This window comes from Myxocyprinus asiaticus, chromosome 9 (genome assembly GCF_019703515.2).
Source record: "Myxocyprinus asiaticus isolate MX2 ecotype Aquarium Trade chromosome 9, UBuf_Myxa_2, whole genome shotgun sequence".
In the NCBI taxonomy this organism is placed as follows: Eukaryota; Metazoa; Chordata; class Actinopteri; order Cypriniformes; family Catostomidae; genus Myxocyprinus; species Myxocyprinus asiaticus.
Window position 1 is genome coordinate 15,085,933 of NC_059352.1, and position 19,548 is coordinate 15,105,480.

The following is a 19,548-nucleotide window of genomic DNA, read 5'->3' on the forward strand; positions in this document are numbered from 1 at the left end:
CCGTTTTGTTAGGGAAAGAGCGGAGATTCGCTAGATGAATGCTCGGCAGCATTGTTCAAAAGCCCCGCCGACGGAGTTTGACCAGCGCGCCTGCTCGTCTCTCTCGCCTGCGTCTCATAGCGCGTTTAAACAACACAGCAGTGCCTCCGACTAAAATGTCAAACAAAACGTCTGAATATTCAAAATCCGGGAAAAGATTGACTGGTATATGCTGTCAGCAGTTCATCTCTGGTAAAACTGACTGGAAAAAGATTACTAAACACAGGACAAACAAACAAAAACAACAAAACAATAGAAGCGCTCCACACCGAGGCGGCCATCTGCGGCGCCATCATGATGTACATTTCACAAGCAAGACGGAAACTCAAGCTGAGGTATCAGATTCTAGAGACTAGCTAGCCCCCGAATTTACAAAGACTTGTACTGTGCCCACAATTTCTTAAAAATTGTTCCCAAACCTATACCGTTGTGCACTGGATACACAACATGGCAATTTCAGCAACAATATACTTAATTATGTTTCCATTTGGCAGAAGCTGTCGATTTGATGTTACACATTTTCATCAACCTAAATATTCAGAAGACCCCTGCTTTTGTCTACTTACCAGTACTGACGATTCTCCATTCTCCGTTGATCTGTTGAGATAAGCTGGTAGCTAGATATGAAAAATTGGGAAATTGACACTGACACCGCCTCAATCCCCAGTTGGCCTTTTTTAGCCCAAGGGTAAGGCCATTGGCCACTGGCCCAGAGGAAGCCCCGAGGACACATGATGAAGCTTCGGAAGTGTCAGTGGGAATGCAACTGGCCCTGGCATGCACTAGCACAGTTTTATTTGGCCCGATAGTGGAAACACGGCTAAAGTGGCCCAGACTCTATGCCGATAATGAAAAGTCTATCTCTAAAAAACTGTTTGAAATATAAAAGATAGACTAGGATCTTTGTGTCATCTTTGTGTTGCCTGTATAACCATTAAACCCTGACCCCAAAAGTCATGTCAACTAATCAAGACTGTATGACTTGCCAAGTCTGTCTGTGAACATTGAATGGGATACTCACCAGTTATATCCATATGGACAACGATCATAGAAGTTATTATCTTCAGCATTGCTCTTCTTAAGTTCAACCAGACAAAAACTGGATACCTCAGCAAGTCCACTTCAAGGCTACCAGACTGTATACATACAGTATCTAGAGAGTTTGGTTTTGTAAATTGTTATGTTTATTCCAAAATAAGTCTTTAATATTACAGGTTTAATGTTTAACCAAAGTTAAGGGCAAGTTGATTCAAGTGAATAATTCTATAGAGTACTGGCCAGACACTACTGGCCTGCAAAGAGCACCTGTAGTTGAGAGGCTCAATTCTATGATGCCTGAGCAAGTTAATTTCTTAATCAGGCACAATATTCTCAGTTGGACTGCTGATAACGAATCCTAACTAATAGAGAGTAAAAAGATTACAGTAGGTGGAGAACATCAAAACTCTACTGCACATATTACTAAACAAAATTTTTCTTGAATGCATTCTACTTAAGACTGTAAAATAGACTAAGGGCGCCTACACACTATGAAAAGTTCAGACAGAGTGCTTGAAAGTTAGGAATGCATAAGCTCCATTTGGAGGATGTGAGAAGAGCCTTGTCAGTTTGAATGTAAACGGGCATACAGTGAATTGGATTTCCGAAGGCACAACCAGACCAGCCTGTCCAAAATTGTCATTGGTCAACAGGTGCCTATGTCAGAGTGTGTTGCGATAAAAGCTGAAATGTTTTCAACTTTTGGTTCCATGACAGATCGCCATCTTCGCAAACACTTCCTGTTTCCTTTTCCGTTGTTCCAATGCACCATCCCCATTGAAATCAATCTGTTCGCAGCGCTCTCTGATGCATCATTAAGTCCAATATGTAGGCACCCTAATTCAGTCTGCTCCATCTGAATAGATCCATTTTATTTTGGTTTAAAGAGACTTGGGTCATTTTCTAAGCTACAAAAACCTCAAATCAAATATTTTCAAATATTTCAAGAAACACGCTGGTCCATACTGGTCTGTTTTTCCCTTTATCATGTTGCTTTTCTATTACTTTACTCTATTGCTACTTCATTTGCTGGTTTATGAGTGTGGTTATCTAATAAGACATTTATTGAAGCAGGGGTAAAAATGCAATTTTGATGTGTTCAGGCGATGTTTAAGTGTTTGTTTAGCCTGCCAGCTCATTGCAGTGGCTAACGAATGCTGAAGATCAGGTAATAGGTTTAGCATTTGTTTGGGATTTTGCCCACTAGGGATACACAAATATTAGGCAGTCAACTTGTGCTAGCCATTCTGTGCTAGCCACCCTGTGCTAGCAATGCAGTGAATGTAAGATCAAGTCGTATAGCCTACAAAATAGTTTTTCTAAAATTATCTGACTTGCCAGAATGGCTGGTTAGCTGACAAACTAGTTAGCATGCAGTCTAGGTGACTTAATTAATTTAAAACTATCCACTAGTTGCCATTGTACTTTGAAAATTAAATTGACTTAGTTAACTTGTATCATTAGTTGACATGTGTGTTATTGAGGGTAACATTGTCATTTATGCTAAATGCTACCTCTTACAAAAAATACAGAGTTCTGTCAAACTAGCCGCAAACTCATTATTTTCACATGCACATGAGCTTGTGATTCACCGCAAATGCTTAACAGAAGTTTGCATCTCTTCACCGGTAGTGGTGAACCTGCAACAAACTGCAATGTACAAGTTGGCCGCAAAGCTCATTTGCATGTTAAAATAATAATTAATGACGAATCTGCAGAAATTTGAGAAACAAATTTCTTAATGTTTGTAAGGGACAAGATGCCAAACATGTTGTATGTCAGTTGTGTCTTTAAAGTTGAAGTGTGTAATTTCATCACCAAATGGAATTGCAACACTTCCCACTCCCCGTCTTCCACTGGTTGAACAAACAGATAATCTTAAACAAACAGAGCAATATTTTGAAAGCTCCACAGTCACAGTTTTCACATTTTTTGGGGGATTCTACCTAAAAATGTCTCACTCATAGTTTTCTATGCATATTAAGCTGAGATAGGAGCAGTTACTGAAAGAATTACACCTTTACATACTTTACCTATCACAACCTAATGCTGCCCAAGTGTTATTTGCCCAATGGTCCTCCTTGTTGTTCTTGTGCATACTGATGTACAGCAGCATAGACATCTCAGCAGCATGAGTTTTTGTTTTTTCAAAATCCCTAACCCAAGACCAATCATTTTTAAACGTAACACTTTATAGACCACTTCCAAGGATGCGTAAACAATAACAACGTAATAAGAACGCTTTTGTGCATGTCTGGCCCTGAAGTATTTCCAGTAGCATCAATCCAGAACTGTCAAAACAAAATGACTAGCCAGTCCTTTCAGAGACTAGCTAAAACAGAACAAACAAGATATTTGCAAAGACTGAAAATAAACAATGAGGTGTCATTACCGGATCCTTTAAATAAGTCTCTGAGTCAACACATTTTCTCAAAGAACATCAAACGTTTACCTGAAGTGACTTATCCAGACGTGTTGTTGATACTGAGCGTGTCTACGCGAGAGAGGCGATGAAACTGTATCGTAGTCAAGATGCTCACAATAATTTCCTCAGCGGCAAGGTCGGGAATATTGGATCGCTCCTGTTATTATCAATGAAGCTGTTCAATAAAGCTGTCTACATGGCCTGCGGACAAGTTAAGGATGTTCACCTACCAGAGATAAGATGTGTGCTACAGTTGTTATTACTGCATAGATCCATCGAGCCGTCTCGCTTCACTGAAGTGGTTAATGCGTCTGTTTGTCTTTGCTTTTTCTGAGATCTAAACACTTCAATTTCCGATCCGATCCAGGGAGCATCCAGCCACCGAACAACATGGTCCACTTTTTTATGATGGCATTTTATGACAATCATGTTAACATTAGTAACATTAATCATATTAAAGTTACTATGAATGAAGCGCCTCCCACTGTTGTTTTAAATGATGGTGTGTTCCATTCAGAAGTGATCATTCCTGTGCCCTGTTCAATTTTAAGACTTTACCATCCACTGTAAGAGCTTTGAAAGCCTAAGGTGTAAAGGCCCAAAAATACTTCATACGAAATCAAAGAACGAATGGGTGTGACATCATTTAGAACTAAATCTGGCCAAAAAGAAGGTGTTTTTACGTTAGTTTTGGTGGTTCGTAACAGCTCGTCTGGGTGAACTTTTAGGAAAACTTCTAACCAGCTGCTTAACACCTTCTTACTGCCATTGGTTCATGTCATCAATAGGTGTGACCTGGACCTCCACTTACCTTGATGCTGACAGCTCATTCTGTTTATGTTGTTCAGTCAGTCAACAAGAACACACTAGAGTTATTAGCAAGCTGGTGCAAATTTACCTACATCTGTATGATCGTTCATGTAGAGAAAATTCACAGGACCATGTCTTGCGATTTTTTGTTTTGGTTAATTAGTCTATCATCTGTCATCTGCAGTGAAAGCCATTTACACATCTGCCCAAAGTAAGCCTATTATCATACTTTTGTCTTTATTCTTTTATACTCATCTTTGCAGTAGTATCAGTGTCATTATAAATTAAAATAACAGAGTGTAACCGGCACAGTATAGCGTGTTAGCGCTAACTGTGTTAGCGCATTAGCGCCATGAATTCAAAATGTAAACAAGACAAATTAAAAATGTTATACCGCATATACATCGATGAGCCAAAACATTAGTCTATCATCTGCCATCTGCAGTGAAAGCCATTTACACATCTGCCCAAAGTAAACCTATCATCATTGTTTTGCCTTTATTCTTTTATACTCATCTTTGCAGTAGTATCAATGTCATTATAAATTAAGATAACAGAGTGTAACCGGCGCATATTATGGCCGCATATAGCATGTTAGCGCCATGAATTCAAAATGTAAACAAGACAAATTAAAAATGTTCTACAGCATATACATCGATGAGCCAAAACATTATGACCACTCACAGGTGACGCAAAAAACATTGATCATCTCCTAACAAGGCCACTTGTCAAGGTCTGGGTAGATAAGATGGTAAGCAAACAATCAGTTCTCGTAGTCAACATGTTGAATGCAGGAGAAATGGCAGGAGTTAAGACTTGAGCAACTTTGAAAAGGGCTAAATTGTTATGGCCAGATGACTGGGGAGAGCATCTCTGAAACAGCAAGGCTTGTGGAGTGCTCCCAGTCAGCAGTGGTGAATACCTACTGACAGTGGTCCAAGGAGGGACAACCCACGAACCGGTGAAAGGGTGCTGGGCGCCCAAGGTTCATTGATGCACAAGGGCAACGAAGGCTATCCCATCTGGTTCAAATCGACAGAAGGTCTACTGTGGCACAAGTCACAGAACATTTTAATGATGGTTATGGGAGGAATGTGTCACAACACACAGTGCATCGCATCCTGCTTCATATGGGGCTGCATAGCCACAGACCGGTCAGAGTGCCCATGATGACCCCTGTCCACCATCAAAAGTGCCTACAATAGGCTCACGAGCATGGGAACTGGAACTTGGAGCAGTGGAAGAAGGTCGCCTTGTCCGATGAGTCACGTGGACGGCCGTTTATGTGTTCGCCATTAACCTGGGGAAGTGATGGCACCAGGATGCACTGTGAGAAGACGACAAGGAAGTGTGATGCTCTGGGAAATGTTCTGCTGGGAAACCTAATAATGTGCATGCATTTAAAATTCATGTACAGTTGCAATCAAAATTATTCAACCCCCCCTGACCAGCAATACATTCTGGTGATGTGAATTAAAACACATCAACTAAAACCTCAGTAAACAGTCAAAGTAAGTTTTTAATACACATTTGAGTGATTTTGAGAACAAGAGTTCAGTTTACCTGCATTTTAAAATAAAAAAATAATTAATTCTCACCACAAATGTCATGTCAAAAATATTCAACCCCCAAAGTCAATCATTTGTGGAGCATCTTTTATCCTTAATAACAGCAAATAAATGTTTCAGGTAAGAGTTCTCAGGCTTCGGACACCTCTCTATTAGAATTTTTACACATTTCTCATGAGCAAAAGCTTCCAGCTCATTGACATTCTTTGGTTTCTGTGCTGCCACTGCTTCCTTGGAATCCCAACAAAGGTTTGCAATGGGATTTTAATGATGGACTGAAAGGGCCATTCAAGGACATTCCACAACCTATCCCTGAACCAGATTTTGGGCAACTTGGATGTATCCTTGGTGTTAATGTCTTGCTGGAAAGTCCAGTGATCACCAAGCTTCAATTTACACACTGAAGGCATCACATTTTTCATGCCAAAATGGCCTGATACCTGAAAGAATCCATGGTGTCAGTCACATAGTCAGGATAGCCATTTCCTGCAGCCGCAAAACACCCCATAACAGGACTGACCCACCTCCATGCTTGACTGTGGGGATGGTGTCATTCTTGTCATCACCTTGTCATCTTACTCCAGACGTACTGCTGACCCAAGGGTCTTAAACTCATTTTCAGTTTAGTGTCATACATCTATAAAACCTACTTCCAGGACTCCACAGGTCTTTCCTAATTACTTCTTGAATATTCAATTCAAAATTTCCCTTGGTGAAGTTTTGCTTTCTTCCACACCCCAAGAAGGTTGCGATTGTACCATATTTAAAAAATGTATAAATGGTGCTGCCAACTTTGTCTATTGGAAATTGACCTTAATTTTGTTTTAAAACAATTACTTGTGTAGCCTTACATATTTAAGAAACAGCTACATGCAATAGGGGTTGAGTAATTATGACATGGCTGTATTTTTAAAAAATCCCGCTATTTAGAAATATTAGGTTATATATTCACACTATGATTTTGAATGTGTCACTGAAAAAATATAGATGTAAAGTTTAAAAATTCTGGTTCATCAGAAAAGCTTACCTTTGTAAATCCTTACTGTCTTGGGGGGGTTGAATAATTTCAATTGCAACTGTATATTAAATTCATGCAATAATATAAAAAAAAATGTAAGTGCATGTTGTAAAAAAAAAAAAAAAAGAAAATACATTCAAAGTGCACTCAAGACTCCTTTTTCACTATTTCACAGCACACAGCATCACTTGACACTTCGCCATAATACGTGTTATCTGATATTATTAAAGAGATCTGACTGCCTTCTATTATTGTGGTAATGCCGCTAGGGAGTGGTGTGGTCTCTTTCTCTTTATGAGGTGTTCATGTGATGGAAGTACCTGCTGTTGTGGTACTGCTGATTGCACTGCTGGATGTGTGAAGATCCTCTTCATCATGAGCAGAGCAAGAGGCTGAACTAAAAGACCATGGAACTGCTAAATAATTATATAAATTCAAATATCAGTAAATAATTATATACATTCAGACATTCAGATGTCAGATAAATTTAGCTTCTCATTCAGCATGAATATTCTCATTGTAACACACAGAATTAGGTAAAATAATTTTTAAAAGAAGGTCATATCAATATCAATAAATAATACCACATTGTGATACACTGAATTCACATTCAGTATGTGCTTGTCTGGGGTGTTGTAAAGACTTCATTAATGCTCTTAGAGAGAAAATAAAGCATGGAGCATTTAAGTTACTATATTTCACTAACAAGCATTCATTTTTGTAACATACAGAATAGGTTCAAAAGCTGGCAATGCCATCTCACAACCAATCTTTTCATCAAAAATAAATTATCTAATCCATAGTAGAAGTTGCTTATCTAAAACTCGACAGAAAAAATAAACTAGCTGTGACACTCTTCTATATGTGCCCCTCTCTTTTTTTACATATGTAACACACACCATGAGAGTCACATAATACCCCTTTTACACACAATTTGGAATGCCCAATTCCCAGTGTGCTTTTTAAGTCCTCGTGGTCACATAGTGATTCGCCTCAATCCGGGTGGCAGAGGATGAATCCCAGTTGCCTCCACATCTGAGACCATCAACCTGCGCATCTTATCACGTGGCTTGTTGAGCGCGGCCACGGAGACATAGCGCGTGTGGAGGCTTCACGCCATCCACCGCGGCATCCACGCGCACCTCACCACGCACCCCGCCGAGAACGAACCACATTATAGCGACCACGAGGAGGTTACCGCATGTGACTCTACCCTCCCTAGCAACATGGCCAATTTGGTTGCTTAGGAAACCTGGCTGGAGTCACTCAGCACACCCTGGGATTCGAACTAGCGAACTCCAGTGGTGGTAGCCAGCGTCTTTTACCACTGAGCTACCCAGGCCCCACATAAATGTCATTTTTATTGGAAATTCAGTTTGAAGCGATCTATCATAATTGTTCTCCCTTCAAACTGCCCTTTGGAGAAATGTTATAGAATTTTGATGTGACTCTTTTTTCATATTAAATTTATTCAATTAAAGTGAATCATTTTGACAAATGAGAGAATGTCATATGGATTTGGAACGAACATAAGGGTAAATCAATTATGACCGAGTTGCTTCAAAAGATGTTTAGATAACTTAACCGAAAATCAAGACAAAGATATAGGAATAGGATTTTTTACAAGTTATATAGAAAGAAATGTTTTCTGCTAGCCCCTTTTTGATTGACTTTTTTTTATTATTAATAAATTAATAAAAAAGAGCCGGGATGAAAATGTGCAGCATTGCAAAGTGCTTTATGTATCTTTCAGCGGTCTTCTCTAATATAGGACTATGTTGAAGTTAATGCCTTTCCCTTGAGACATCTGGCCAAAGCACAGTCTCTGGCAAGAATTATACCTTAGATCTGATTATCCACTTTAGGTGAACTTTATTGAGAGTGAATTGTTTTAACACACTGAGCTTCCTTCTTCAAATCATTGCCAAAATTGGCAGTCACAATGTATGTCTAAACATCCTACCAGGAAAAACTATTTCACAAAGCAAAGATGCACCGAGGTACTATAGAGGGTTTGTGAGATATTTTATAAAAATATCATAGATCTGCTGTTTCTGAAATGAAGAGATGTCACAGGAATAAAAGTGTGTTGACTGAGGTAATATATTTAACTGATGACTTCTGGCTGAAGTACAATTCCCTAGCAGGAATAACCGATCTAATTATCCAATTCAGGTGATTGTTCTGACCCTTACCCTTTCCTGGCTCTTTTTGGCCAACCACCTTTTGTTTGAGCAATTAGATGGTGCACGGTGACTACTTAGTAAAGTTGCATGGCAACTGGCTAAATCTAATTCTCCAGTTGGGGCAAAATTTAAGACAAGTGTTTATTGTTTTACCGTCTTAAGACTCCTTATCCAAATCAGTGCTACTTTAATGCATTTTTCTTTTAAATAGGAACTCGTTGGATTCCTCTGTATCTGTAATTTGCTAATGTAATTACAAATAAACAAACATTACATAGAAGGAAAGGATTTGACTTATATTGTTCAATAGTGCAATTTAATTGCAGTGTTGTTTTGTCTCATTGACTATGTTGGATGTTTTTCCCATTCTTGGTAAATAATTATTAATTACTGAGATCTATTTCAATCATAAACAATTTTACTTAAAAAACGTTTCGCTTTGCTTGACTGCGTTTAAACAAAATAACCACAAATCTGAGAATTACATTGTCTTGTTGTACTTCTCTTGTTGTACACCTACTTTTCAAATAAAGTCTCCAAATGTTCCATGTCTATGGAAAGAGATATTGACACCAAAATACAATTAAATTTCTTATCGAAAGCAGATGAGAGTTTCAGTAATTGGTTATGATTGATTTGCTATTTGTCGTCGGTAGCAGCTTAGCCCATGTTGGCAGTACCTCCATATTCCCTTGGGCCCTTGTCCCTTGGTCCATCTCTTGGAATGTGTTCTAACTGTAATTCCACTCAACCTGTTACAGCCCATTACAAAGGGCTAATGCCATTACAAATTTGCTCCATAAATAACCCCTTGACATTTACACTCGGCATCACCAGCATTGTAAGCATTAGCATTTTAGAAAATATTTTATGTGACATTGTTTATAATATTCCCAATACCAAAAATAAAATTTTATGACAATAATAATAGCTAAATCACTTCATATTATTTGATTTTCAGACTAAACTACCTTATCCTACATATTTCTGTTCCTAAATAGTGTAAATATTTCCCTGGAAAATTCCTTTGATTTCTTATAATTAATTAATTTCTTATAATATGTTATTTCATGTCAAATTAAATGAAGTATAGCAGAGATTTTTTAAATTTTGGTTTACTAGAAAGGATCATTTAATTGATCAGATTTTTTCAGTGTAAATTGTCCTGGCCTATTAAGATAGCTAATCAGGTTGGCTTACAAACAGCTGGCTTAAAAGTTGCCAGTTGCCTTGTTTCTTGCCAACTTTGTTCAGACATCTGGCTGATGTTCATGCCAGTTTCGTTTAGTTGGATGTGCCATTTGTTTTAGTGTGGATCTCTGAACAAAAAACATAAAGACCCTTAACAAATACTCACCTTTAAACAAGTGCTAGACTCCCCACTGTCTTTAACACTATTCTTATTGGCTGAACCATCAGGGGTCAAATGAGGATGTTAAAGTGAAATTCAAGTGGATTCACACCAACAAGGATCAGTTGACTTTAAGTCCATGTATGTTTTTAAACAGGGATGCAAACTTATGAGCAGTGAAAAAGGTGAGAATGTCAAAGCAGGTGTTTTAGATGTATAATTTCTATTGACTTGTTGGTTATATTTACAGCTTTTTGTTGTATTTAAAGTTTTTTTTTTAAGCGTTTAAGCTTAAAGTAACACTTTCAAGTGATTTGGGCTAATTAGCTTCAGAAAGGGTGACAAGCTAAAAGGTGAGTAGTTTGCATCCCTGTTTAAATATTGAAAACTCAAGTGTAAAAATTACTTTTACACTAATACTAATTGCAAAATTATGAAATAGTTTTATTGTTATTTAATGTTCATTGCAATGTTATCTTTACTCTTCATTTATTGTATATATAATTGTGTATTGATTATTGTTCATATCTACATGTTCAATGCTTTTTCTGAGAGCCTTTTCAAAGGGTTAGTTCAAGGAACAATACTTTCTTTCTTTATACTGTAAGTTTACCAAAGGCATCCAAGAAATCATTTCAAATAGTAGTAGATAGTTATTTACTTAGAATTTAGAACAAACTTGCTCAAAGTTGCTTCAAAGTTATTGAAAAATGCAAGAAAACTCACATTGAAACTGTCTGTGTGTTTAAAGCAAAGAGGTTTAAGCAATGAGGCTTATATTCCTTCAAATAAAACAATTAAACAATTAAATGGTAGACCCTGACATTTCAGAGATGTTACAAGGACTCTCTTTGTACTGTCAAAACATCCATCACATAACTTGGCAAAATTGCTTCCTAATTAGTAAAGTCTATTACTGAATTAAACCATTAGTAAAGATGGCTGTCAAGTTGAGATATGTTGGCCTAAGGATTTGTGAATAAATTAAAGCTCCATGCTATTGTATGAATCATTATGAATAACCTTTCAAATTATCAGGTTTATCATTTTGTATTGTATTTCTATGTATAAAACCATATAAACACAACCAAGGTCATGCTTTGACTTCAAAAATGTATTTGTTCATGGATGTGCTGAAAGGCAAGCTTACCACAAGAGGTAACAAGAGCCTCTGAATAAGTAATTAAAATTTAATTGTATTGAATATTGATTGATCGAATATTGAGCCTCTATACATTAATATTGTATACAAATATTTTTTACAACAAATGTTTTCAATTCTTATATCTTGACATGAGTATATATTCATTGAATGTTCTTGCACGAGACATTATTTGCCTGAATTTTTCATTATTTGCAACATTAGCACACTTGGCTTGTAAAGGAGCAATTTGATTAATTGACTGCTGAATGTTTGTGACTGCAGTGTGAGTTTTTTTTTTTTTTTAAAGTGTAAAACATAATTTGTGGAATTTACTTAAGCCATCATGGTGTGCTTCATTCTAATTCTACACTTAGGTTATTGCAAGATGTACAAACCTGCAAATGTATACATTTTCACACTGCATTAGCATATCAAAATGATCAGTGTATGAATTTTTAAAGGGTCACAGTTGAAGAAATGAGTTACAAACTTGGGCAGGACATTGAGTTTGGACAAACAGGAAGGAGCATGTACCATCTGTCAAATTAAGATCTCTGAAGTATGTCAACACCTTCAAGGAGGATTTCCAGCCACAAGTAGTTTGTGATTATCCCATTACAGGCACAAAAAGGCCCTGACAAGCTGTTAACACCATTGGTGTTCTCTTAATGCCTCAATCCTGCTTGATTGGATTCACACCTTCTACGCAAAAGCAAAGCCTATGGCATGTAAAGGACGGCCAGAACCAAACCAACGTATGCACATAGCATCTGTTCCCCTTGACTAAGTTTAATGTCCTCTAGCAGACACACAGACTCTATACCCTCTCTTATGGTTTATCTCTTCCTCTACTTCATGAAAGATGCATTTTTAGGAGAAAAACAGAAAGTAAGGCTATGCCACCACATACAGTATTGTTGCTTCACCTCTTTTTTAAGAAAAATAGATCCATGAGAATCAACAGTTTTGCAGATTCTAAAGACTCACAAACTAGTGGTATTTCAACCAAGTAGTCAAAAACAATGCTAGTAATTGGATCTCATCAACAGCAAAAAACAGCAATACGTAATTATAAAGGTTGAACATAAAGGCTGGTACAGTAGGCACAATGCTTATGAAAAAAGAGCCTCCAATGTACCGCAGCAGGGTCTGTCTGGATGTTGTTTAGCAGTCCATCAGTCCATTTGATTGGGAAACCGTAAGTATATGCCGTGACCTCCCTTTTAGACTGTGAAAATTGTATCATTCCTCTTCTCTCGTTTTCCCGGCAAAGTAAGTACACATCCGTCTCTCTCCAGCGCAAAGACTTCAACTCGAAGTTGAAGTTCCTCTGTTCCCTTTTAAATTTCCAAATAACTCCATTTTCTAATTAAGGTCTGTAATTTAATTGATTTCATTAACTAATCTGAAGGAGTTGGGAACTGCATCAAACAATCTGATCCAGAATGTGCCATGAGCTTAGGTCAATTAAAGGTGATTCTTTTGGGAGAAAATGCAAAACACCTGCTCGTTTCAGATGCCAATTAAATTACAAATATTAATTGCTTTATTGTCAGAATGTTTGGACCCACATAATAGAACACAGTTAAAAAAAAAAACATTTTAAGTCCCTTTAGTAAATGGTTATTGTTAGTAGACATTTATGTAGAATTTCAGTGCTTACATAATTTCTCAATTTAGCCTAGATAAGGATGCATTACAGTTATGGACAAACACTGGTACCTGTCCTGACACATGCGGGAGATTTTCATAAAACTTGGACAATAGTTTGGACTTGGATCGTAATTACATTTTATTACATGATTAAAGTTTGACAGTTTATTCTCACTTTGTACAGGAAAGCACACTGTTACCAGATAGGTAAATGCACTCTACTTAATCTACTAAATAATATTGTATAAATGCAAAAAAAAAAATAAAAATAAAAAAAAAGCCTTTCAAAAAGACATTTTCATTTCCAAATTAAGCAGGAAACTTTGTGCAGAGATACCGCAGCCAGAAAAGAGCATACTTTTGCTTTCATACTAAACAGCATAACTTATAATTAATTCACAGTGTATTTGGGACATCCGGCACAACACAGCTTTTTCACCTTGCAACAAATGAGATTGGGAATGAGCTTAGCTGAATTGTTCGAAAAGGATAGTTGTGAAGGTAGGAAGCAAAGCAGTTCAGCGTGGGAGGATAGAGGCGTGAAGAGAATGCAAAAAGTCACACATCACTAAATAGGGCTTAGCCTCTAAACAGTGTGTTTGGCATCTTAGTACATAGGGGCTTATCAATGATCTGACATTGGCTCAGAAAGAGACAGTGTAGCAGGAAGCCACCATCATGGATGGGAAGTCTTGCTTGCCACACAATTCAAACCAGGTCAGAATCTATGACAGTCTATATGCAATTACCCTAATGGCCAGTTGCATATGAAGAGCTTGCTGAATTAGCCTGTTTGATGATGTATCTCCAAACTGGCACAAAGGCAGTGGTACGATATGCAGGTAAATAATGGTAAGCCTAACCCTAACATAATCCTAACCCTTACCCTAACTGCAACACTATGTCATTAAATAAAGGATGAGAGAGAGAGAGTTTATCAACATATTTTAGACAATCAGACATTACTACATCTGTCTGTCTGTCTGTCTGTCTGTCTGTCTGTCTGTCTGTCTGTCTGTCTGTCTATCTATCTACCTACCTACTTCAAAAATATAGACCCACAAACCAAAAAACTTTAACAGAAACTTGTATCAGCAATATTAACTATTTATTTATTTATTTATTTTTATCATTCGTCTTGTGTGTCATGTGAGGAGAGATAGCAGAAATTTGTTAAGGAATTCAGAAAAAAGTACTTTAATCTCAGATTGATTTGGGACTGTCTTATCACCCAGTTTAGTCACCTTCACTTAGAAGTTGGACCAGATTTCCCTGATCTCATTATGGGGCTGTAGTCACAATCACCAACTATGGCCCACATTTCAGACAATAAGAGGAGCATTCAAGCCCGCTGTTACCATTGCTCCCTGTTCTTTGTAAGACACACTCCACTTGTGTCCCATTACAGTGCAATAATGTCCAGTCATGGGACAATTATTTACATTTATGCATTTAGCAGACACTTTTATCCTAAAAAAGTTACAGAGCATATACTGTTTTTTTTTTTTTTTTTTTTTCAGCACGTGTGTTCCCTGGGAACTGAACCCATGACCTTGGCATTGCTACTGTACTATAGCACCATATATACAACATGTTGAGTTACAGGAACAATGTATGTCAACAATTATGTCTACAATGAAAAAATGTACTATACTGGACACTATATTTCAATTTTGTTTTTTAAAATATATTTAAATGTGCACTCAGTAATTTTTTCCTCATTAAAAAGTTTAACTACTAAAGACATGAATTGTAATTTTGCACTATATGTAGGAAATCAAGACCACTCACTAAACGTCACTTCATTAAAATGAAGACTCCAGTCATATCAGTAACATTATAAAAGCTGTTTTATTCTACATGGAGAGGGTCTGCACATGGGGGCTGCCATGTTAGAATCACATGACCAGCTGAAAACTACTCGCTTAATCTCAGTAACCATCCTCTTATTTGACACTTTCACTCACTGATTAAAGTAATCATGGCTGACAGTGAATATTACATTTTTACAATAGCATCTAAAATGGAAAACTATTAATTTTAAATGATGCTGCATCCAAGACACTAGGTGTCAGCGAAAGTCCAAGATGACACAAAGACATAAGTTACTGAGTGCACTGTGCTGATACCAACAGCACAATTGCAAGTGTGAAGTTTCTTATATACAACAGTTCTAAAAACAAGTAAATAATATTGAGCAACTTATGTTTAGAAATAACTGGCTAGTTGGTTCAAATATTTTTTCTCCACCTGTGAAATTAGTTCCAAATGAAGCCAAAGCATAGCCCAACTCCGGTCTCTGCACTTCATTTAACCCTCTGTTTTAAACTAGTAGTGTTTTGTTTGTCAACGAATCAGTGTTTTTAAATGAATGTTTTATGTAAACGACTCGCTTGTCGTTCACTTCCAATGTTTCAGTGGTTAACAACTCATTGAATCAGCTAGCCAACCAACATAGCACACAGAGGCCTACATCTCCAGATGTCTGTTTAGGAGCATTTCATCTTAAAAAAGATCAGATTTACAAACATTCTAAATCATAAATGTCTCAGAGACATCTGTTGATTGTCTTATTGTCATCGAAGAGGAAATGTCGTATAGATATATTGCAGAATAGCAAACAACGTCTTCCAGATGTAAACATACACATCAATTAGAAGTTTGGGTGATGTATGTGTGCTATCAGGGAATAATTCCAAGACTCACTCAATACAAAATACTCTCATTTGTCGCCACCTAATGGTGTAATGGTGTTTCAGTAAGGGGTGGGACATTCTAATGCTGATGCATAAGCATCCCTTGAGTAACCATAATTTGCGCTGTAAATTTATTTCCCTACTAAACTTGTGTGTGTATATATATATATATATATATATATATACACACACACATTATATATATATATATATATATATATATATATATATATACACACAGGATTGGGGTGTAACGGAATACATGTAACTGGATTATGTATTTAAAATACAAAATATAAGTAACTGTATTCCACTACAGTTACAATTTTAATCATTGGTAATTAGAATACAGTTACATTCAAAAAGTATTTTGATTACTGAAGAGATTACTTTGCATTTTATTGTCATTTGTTTCGTTTAATATTTAGTCCTTTCAGATGGAAAACATTTATACATATAAATGATGCGATCCAAAGTGCATTTGAACAGCAGTGAAACACTTTCTTATGATGTGTTACATTCATACAAGCAGACAGAGAAGTTTGAAGTTTGGAGCAGAAGAAATAGAAATAAACCTTGTGTAAATTGCCAGCTTTACGCTAAGCTAAAATGCTATTTCTAGCCATGTTACATGCACATGTTACCAGGCACGATCATATTTTTTTATCAAGAAAATTCACATTAGATCATAATTTCTTTTTTTCTAGTAAGACCTTTGATATTAGGGCAAAAATCATATTCTTGATAATAATTTTTGTATTGTTTTCCTGTAAAAAAAAAAAAATATCTAAAAATCCTTAAAACAAGATCACTTTGATTTATCTTGTTTTAGAAACAACACTGCATAAGATATTTAGGTTTTTCAGAGAATGTATTTTTAACATGTGTATTTTGTCTTACTGTACTGGCAGAGTTTTTATAATCAAAACAAGTGAAAAAAATCTACCAGTGCTGAAGAAGTAATCCAAAGTATTTAGAATACATTACTGACCTTGAGTAATCTAACGGAATACATTACAAATTACATTTTACAGCATGTATTCTGTAATCTGTAGTGGAATACATTTCACCTCCCAATATATATATATATATATATATATATATATATACATTTAAATGTAACTTATGCAAATAAACTTTGTGAATATACAGCATGTTACTGAACCTGTGCTAGTTTCTCATGCTCTTTGCAGATGCTGGACAACTGTGTCCCGTAATTAGGCTATATACAGTCAAATTTCTTTCTTTCTTTTTTATTTTATTATTCTTTTTTATTTTATTTTATTTTTTTGCCTTTTCTGATGTCGGTGGTGCCTTTTTCTCGTAATATCAAATAATTTCAATTCATATTTCTAAGAAGGAAAACAATTTCACTATACACAGAAAAGCACATTATAGTACACAAATAAAACAAATAACCATTAATTCTTATGTAGGCTATATATAGTAATACAGGACAACGTGTTAAGTTAACGTGACCATTACTACACTTATATACAATGCTTAAAAGTTTATTGTGTGTTATATATGTATTAGTTTATTAATTAGAGTACTTAAAATATTAACAATTTTCATAATAGCCTAATGAAAGGAACATTAATGACACCTATTAATTTAAATACATATTTAACATTAAGTTACCATAACATTGCTCTTAGTAGTGTACTGTACACCATGCCTGCAAGAAACTTACCCTGATATACATTTTGTTTGTTCATGTGGGACTATAATTACATCAGTAATTATTTTATTTTATGGAAAAAATAAATGTCTTACACATTTTACATATGTACTGTATAAAAATGTACATTCACAGTATGCCCACCTTTTACACCACTGGAGCAATCTTACTAAGCTCTGCATAAAAGGATTGCAATGCATTTTCATGAGAATAGAAAGGCTCTTCCCTTGTCCATGAGATGGCGCATTCATTCTTTGGACAGGACCAGTTTTTATGTTAAATATTGAAACCTTTCATAAAGAAAATGTGAGATAAAGGCTAAGAAGCCATCTCCAATGCATTCTGTAACTGCCCATTTGAAGTTTCATGCTTGTCCATTTACAATCTGTTTTTGATTAGCTTTATTTTCTGCATAAATCTAAAACTAAGTTAGACAATGCAATCATGGCACTTACATTTTATAGGTTTATGCCACTTGTTGCCCAGCAGGTGTCAATCTAGCGTAATTAATCTGGGTAAGTGTCTCATCTTTTAATCAAGACACATTTATTTGTGTCATTAATTGTCAGTTTAGGCTTACCCTAACAAAAGAAATAATAGAAGTGTAATACAATCGTAAGATATTTTAATTCTAGTAAAAATATGTGCACACAGAAATAACAACAGTTCTATTTCACAAAATAATCTCTTCCACTTTTGTACATGTGTATACTCATGGCCGTAGCTAGTGGGGTGAAAGATGGTAACGATTCTAGGGGCCCACAGGTCCAGGGGGGCCCCACAGCAAATTCTAAACTGTATATTTTTAATAGGAAAGGGGCCCAGAGCACTATTCAGTCAGGAGGCCCAGAATAATTTGCTACGGCCCTGTGTATACTACTTCATCTTGTAATTTTCACATCTTTATACATGTTTTATACACATCAGACTAGCACACTCCACTCTTAAATGGAAAGCTGCAAAGCTTGAAAAAAGCTGCACCTTTAAGTATTCATAAAAAGAAGACAACAAGCATTGCCTGTCAGTTGACACATTACATGGCCTACATCAAAAGAACAAAACATCTGTATTTGTTTTCCATATTAACTCGCATTTCTCTCATGTAACTGTATGAATGATAATTTGATGGAAAAAAAACTTGCTTTGATAAATGTTAGTGTACTGTTCTTAACCTATTATCATGAGATGACCATTTTGATACATGTATTAATTACAAAATTATTCACACTTTGAGGTATGATGTTGATTATGATGGCAGTAACCGAAAATGGCCAGGTGACAATGGGTTGTGTTACTCAATGCTGTAACAGTGTGTGTGTGTGTGTGTGTGTGTGTGTGTGCTAGAGAGATGAGGAGGCAAGAAAATGGCTGTAATGGCAGAGAGTCAGACAATCTCTCTTTGAGGTAAAGAGTTTAGTGTGCTCATATCAGTTCGTAAAGTCAGGAGGTCTGTAAAGGTTTCAAAAGTAAGTATGTTTAGCTTCTGTTTTGGTCATTTAGGGTCTGGCAGGTCTTCAGCAGGAGTACACAAAACTCGAATTCTCTGACAAAGAAAGAAAATAAAAATTTTAGGCACCTTGTTAATAATAACAAGATGTAATTAGCTAAATAAAATGTGGAGGTATAAAGTTCATCGTAATATCAGAGGCACAATAATATACAGTGGCAAGAAAAAGTATGTGAACCCTTTGGAATTTATATACCTGCATTTCTGTATAAATGTATCTTAAAATCTGGTTTGATCATCTAAGTTACAATAATGAACAAATACAATCTGTTTTAACTAATAACACACACATTATTGTATTGTTCTTGTACGTATTGAATACATCATTCAAACATTCACAGTGTAGTTTGGAAAAAGTATGTGAACACCTAGGCTAATGACATCAACAAAAGCTAATTAGAATCAGGAGCTGGAAAACCTGGCATCAAATTA

General features: G+C 36.1%; 1 pseudogene; it reads right to left on the reverse strand.

Moving 5' to 3' along the window:
• Positions 1 to 17,098: 17,098 nt before the first annotated feature.
• Positions 17,099 to 19,548, reverse strand: part of LOC127446102 (sodium- and chloride-dependent GABA transporter 2-like) — a 498,776-nt pseudogene continuing 496,326 nt past the window's right edge.